This window comes from Trichomycterus rosablanca, chromosome 11, assembly GCF_030014385.1.
Source record: "Trichomycterus rosablanca isolate fTriRos1 chromosome 11, fTriRos1.hap1, whole genome shotgun sequence".
Lineage (NCBI taxonomy): Eukaryota > Metazoa > Chordata > Actinopteri > Siluriformes > Trichomycteridae > Trichomycterus > Trichomycterus rosablanca.
In genome coordinates, this window is record NC_085998.1 from 29,150,462 (window position 1) to 29,156,461 (window position 6,000).

Genomic DNA, 6,000 nt, shown 5'->3' on the forward strand with positions numbered 1-6,000 from the left:
GTCTGAGAGAGAGTCCCCATCCAGCTTAATCCCGCCCCTATCTGAACAACAAGCCAAATTGTTGTTCATGTGGCACTCAGCCTCAGCCGGGAGGCAGAGCCGAGATTCGATACGATGTATTCGAGATCTCAACTCTGGTATACAGCGTGTGTTTTACCATTGCGCCACCTGAGCGGCCCAGGAGGTGGTTTTAATGTTATGGCTGATCAGTGTAAATTGCCCATTGTATGAGCTGTTAAGTAAATACACTACATAGAACTATATGTATTTGGACACCTGACCATGAGCTTGTTGGTCATCTTATTAAGTTGAAGGCATATAATTTGCTTTATATAACTGATTTATTACACCTGTTAGCAATTGTTGTGGTTAAAACAAAGCAATTCAAATATTAGAAGGTGTGTCCCAATACTTTTGTCCATATAATGTATCCTGTGCTTGCTTCATGTATGCCTGATATGAGTTTTTTTACCTTAACAGAGTACCAATCATAACACAACTGGATGTACTGCCTTAAACAATATCCAGTCCATACCGAACACGTTCCATTCATGTTACTTTAAAATCAGAACAAAGCTTTGAGAGGGGTGAGATAGTACCACCTTATATTAATTCAGACAGCCAAGTTCATACAGCAAAAAGAGAAAACAGCGTTCAGAAGACGGGTTCCATCAGCCCAGCGTGGCGGCCAATAGTGCCAATCATAGGATGAGCATCAGCCAGTGATAATGGGAATTATAGTAATAAAATCCAGTTTCTAGGCTCAATGCTTTGCCTGGGGCACTTTCCATACTATAGTGGGGCATTACCATAAAGATGCGATGTGCTTGTTTTGCAGGGTCTCGCGGAGGAGCAGTCCACTGAGATAATAACTATTAGTAAAGGACAGCGCTTTTCAGGGATTCCAGCTGCGGAAGATGCTGCATTTCCATACAGATGGATGTGCACCAGAGGGGTGATATGTATGCAGAGGAGGGCATTTGGGTGAGGTGACGCCATCAGCCATCCTGACCAAAAGCCCAAAACGTGACCTTGCCATCTCTTCTTCTTCCTCATCAGTTTTCCATGAAGAAATGAGGTATAAATGTCTGGTGTAATGATAAGAGTCATATTTTATACGTTTGATGTTATCTTTTTAAAATATTAATTAAACATTTCAACACAAGTGTTTTTATTTTAAAAATGATTCTTTAAATCTGAGTACTGTGACATGTCATGTTTTAAGTTGCATAACTCTTCTCCAAGGCTAACCAACTGGTTTGTTAATGGTTGACCATCAGCTCTGATATATACCAGACTATAACCTACTAACATCAACTACACAAAACACTACCACATAAACAGACAGATTAAAGAGATAGTGTGTGTTGTGCTGGTATAAGTGGATAAGACACAGCAACGCTGATGGAGTCACCTCACTGTCACTGCTGGACTAAGAATAGTCCACTAACCAAAAATATCCAGCCAACAGCGTCCCGTGGGCAGCGTCCTGTGACCACTGATGAGGGTCTAGAAGATGACCAACTCAAACAGCAGCAATAGATGAGCAATCGTCTCTGACTTCACATCTACAAGGTGACCCAACTCGGTAGGAGTGTGTAATAGAGTGGACAGTGAGTGGACACGGTATTTAAACCCACTCATACCAGCACAACACACCACGTCAGTGTGCTGAGAATCATCCACCACGCAAATAATACCTGCCCTGTAGTGGTCCTGACCCCACCTGTAAATTGATGTTATGTGTGGGGAGTTCCAGTTAGTGCGATATGGTTCCACTTATGCATGGCTGAACCAGTAGGTTCTGATGATTTGCTATCTTTCCTTTTTTAAGGGGTGGCTTGTCAAAGATGGACGAAGCAGCCTGTCATATTGTGGCATCTAGTTCTGCACTATCCCTGTTCTATCCACTTTCTCCGTCGCAAGCTGAGGATGTTTTATGTCTTGTATTTGTTTGTTCCCCCCCCCCCCCCCCATTTTTCTCCCCTAATCGAGTCATGTCCAATTACCCTGATTGCATCCTCTATACTGATTCGACCTTTCACCGCTGACTGAGGACGCCTCTCAACTGACATACGCCCCCTCCGGCACGTACAGTCAGTACAGACTGTATTTTTCACCTGCACGAGTCGAGTTCATACACTTGACGGGCACTGTGTACGCCACTGAGGGCCACACCCCCATCAGCATTATTTCTCAGCCCTCTGCAGGCGCCATCAGTCAGCCAGCAGGGGCCACAGTTGCACCAGACTTTTTTTACCCTCTAACCCTGAACAACAGCCAATCGTTGTTCATGCTGCCGCCCAGCCCAGTCGAAAAGGCTGAGCTGAGATTCGATACGATGTATTCGAAACCCCAACTCTGGTGCGCTAGCGTACTTTACCGCTGCACCACCTGAGCGGCCTTATGTCTTGTATTTGTTATTTTATTTCTATTAATTTGGCCACCTTTTTATTTATGATTGTGCCTTTTTTTGTCAGTGGCTTTTTACCTTTATTAAACATTTGCACTTGGATTCTATTTACATTTTTGCAGGTGTGTGGATTTGCTTTGTGCTTCTGTAGTGAGATGCATCTAGTCCTTGTTACACTTTCCTGATGACAGACTGCAAAAATGTTTCAACAGTGGTTTAATGTACATCAGGATGAAATCATGTTTCTTTCACAGCCTCTTCAAGGCTTAGGCTTTGGCATCTTGTTCTAGTACACATATTTGCCATTGACAGGTTGTTATCCAGGATGCTAAGACGAATCTCAGAGGCCCCAAGTGCAAATAGCTACAGCCAAGTGTCTGTGTATATGAACACAAACCAGATATTTCCATCAACCACAGCATAGGTGGGAAAGTGTGCTACATTCATGTCAGCAGCTCCAAGAGCCAGTGTAAAGACTGATATACAGCTTATAAGCAAGAACTTATTGATGCCAGAGGACGTAAAGGCTATGGTGTCTTGTACACACCAACAGAAGAGCTACTGTGGCTGAAATTGTTAATGATCTTAAAACAGATGATGAAATGAATGTCACAAGTGCATTGCAGATAATTTTAATACAGATGATGAAATGAATGTGTCACAGTGCACCAATCTTCTGTGTATGCGGCTGCATATAATTACAGTACACAGTACAAGTGGCCATGCTAACTCCCATCCAAAAGCACCTACATTGGGGTGCCCAGGTGGCGCAGTGGGATTTTCCGCTAGCACACCAGCGCTGAGATTCTAACATCCCTGGTTCGAAACTCGGCGTTGCCACCGGTCGACTGAGTGCCATCTGTGGACCGGTGGTTCTGCTAGGGCGGGATGACCCAGACTATGTGGGTGGGGTCTTCATACGCTGTGTAAGGACCGTGACTGGCAGATAGAGAGGTGCCTGTGCAGAGTGCATAGGTGAAAAAGGGTTCCGCTAAGGGCTGCGCGTGGGTCGGAGGAGGTGTGAGCAGCAATATACCCACCTCGACTGCAATCAGGGATCCCCCAGCAGCAGAAGACAAATTGACTACGCTAAATTGGGAAAAATTGGGACAAATATGCATAAATTGACAGTGGTAAATAAGTTAACCAATAACCAAGCTCTCAGAGAGAGGGAGCAGCTCTCAGAACTCCAGTTCCCAGAAGCCCCAGCACTGATTACTGCTGATCAGACACACCTGCAGGGCTCTGTATAAAAGCTCACTCAAACCATTGCTCAGTGCTGCACCTTTGTAGAGGAGCAGACGGTATGGTATGTAGCAAAAGGTAAAAAGAAAAGAAGAAAGAAAAAGAAATAGAAAGGAAAATAACAAACAAGTAAAAGAAAGGAGAGAAGAAACAGTCGAAAGAGTTAAAACAAAGGGAAAAGAGAAGAAAGAAAGAAAAAATTATATATCAAAGGTTACAAACCCCAGCAGATCGCTTCACTGAGGTCTAAACTCAGGAAAAGACTCTGGATATGAACAGTGAACTGGACTTAAAGGGTTCAGCTCATTGTCTTTAAGTTGAATAATTTCTTAGAGCAAACTTGGAGTATTTTCAGCCCCAAGGTTAGTTTTTGTGTTAGTTTATCTGATTACTATTGTCTTCTATTGTTTGAGTACGCCATTTTCAGCTTCTCCTTTGTTTGCCGTTCCCGCCTTTTTGAAGTGCTTTTCCCACCTGTTTGTCCTGTGGTAAAGCACTGCTCTTTGGTTCAGTGAGTTGCTGGTTTGAATCCAGCCTCAAGCACTAAACAGTAAAAGCACGCAAACACAGTCTCCACACCTCATACCTTGTTTTCTTTGTTATCTCAGTTCATTTTCACTGTTTACCCTAAAATAAATAAACCAGGAGCTCTGCTTTTGGGTCCATCCCCCATCCCGAAACAACACCGGCATAGGAAGGCCAGCTAGTCCAACAAATCAGGCACCAGGAAGCACAGTAGGTTGATCCACCTCTCATCATTCAGAAGGTAAAGAACCTGCTGGTAATAAAGTCACGAGCAAAGTAAAGATTTTGAAGTTTGGTAGTTTTGTGCAAAAACAACAGTTTATTTACAATGAGAAGAAAAACACATTTTTGCCAAACCCTTGCCATTGACAAAATGGTGAGATGATCAAGGAAAACAAAGATTACAGTTGACTAGACTGGAAGAATTTATTGGCACATTTGTGGGTTCTTTCAGCAGAGGAATAGCTGAAGAACAAGGGACAGAGTTGTGGCCCTTTCTTTATACTGCTATACATTGGGGGTGGACTTTGGAACCTCCATTCTGTGCTAACTGTTTATTCTTATCTGCTTACAACAGACATATTGCTTATTTAATAATGATTTAATGCACAAAACAGTGACTGTGCTACCCACCAAGCCATGTGCCACACAGAAAATAAACAAAATACAAATATTGGAATGGCCTAGTCGAAGTCCTGATCTGAACCCAACAGAGATAATCAGGTAAGACATACTGTATATAAAGCAAGGACCACCAATGTGAGAGATATATCACAATATAGACACTGATCAGCCATAACATTAAAACCACCTCCTTGTTTCTACACTCACTGTCCATTTTATCAGCTCCACTTACCATATAAAAGCACTTTGTAGTTCTACAATTTCTGACTGTAGTATCTGTTTCTCTGCATGCTTTGTTAGCCCCCTTTCATGCTGTTCTTCAATGGTCAGGACCCCCACAGGACCACCACAGCGCAGGTATTATTTTGAAAGTGGATTATTCTCAGCACTGCAGTGACACTGACATAGTGGTAGTGTGTTAGTGCGTGTTGTGCTGGTATGAGTAGATAAGACACAGCAGCACTGATGGAGTTTTTAAACACCTGTCACTGCTGGACTGAGAATAGTCCACCAACCAAAAATATATCCAGCCAACAGCACCCCGTGGGCAGCGTCCTGTGACCACAGATAAACGCACAGATAAAGTCATCATCTACAAGATGGACCAACTAGGTAGGAGTGTCTAATAGAGTGGACAGTGAGTGGATACGGTATTTAAAAACTCCAGCAGTGCTGCTGTGTCTGATCCACTCATACCAGCACAACACACACTAACACACCACCACAATGTCAGTGTCACTGCAGTGCTGAGAATGACCCACCACCCAAATAATACCTACTCTGTAGTGGTCCTGACCATTGAAGAACAGGGTGAAATCCGGCTAAAAAAAGCATGTAGAGAAACAGATGGACTACAGTCAGTAATTGTAGAACTACAAAGTGCTTCTATGGTAAGTATACAATATGCAAATATGCCATAACACCTTCAGTCACATACAATGGGGGCACATACTTATTCACAGCACTGTTTATAGATACATTTCTGTATGACCCAGATAAATATGAGATGCATCTGAGAAAGGAGAACGTATGAGAAATCAGGACTAAGGATTAAACCTGTTTGTCTTCTGATGAATTATGCATGTAAGGGTTAGACTAATAATAGCTCTGAAGGAGAAGGGCATTGGTTCTCGAGTGAGTAGGCCAAAAGCTTGCTTAAGGCTTCCAGTTTGTGTAAATACGGTCAGCAGTCT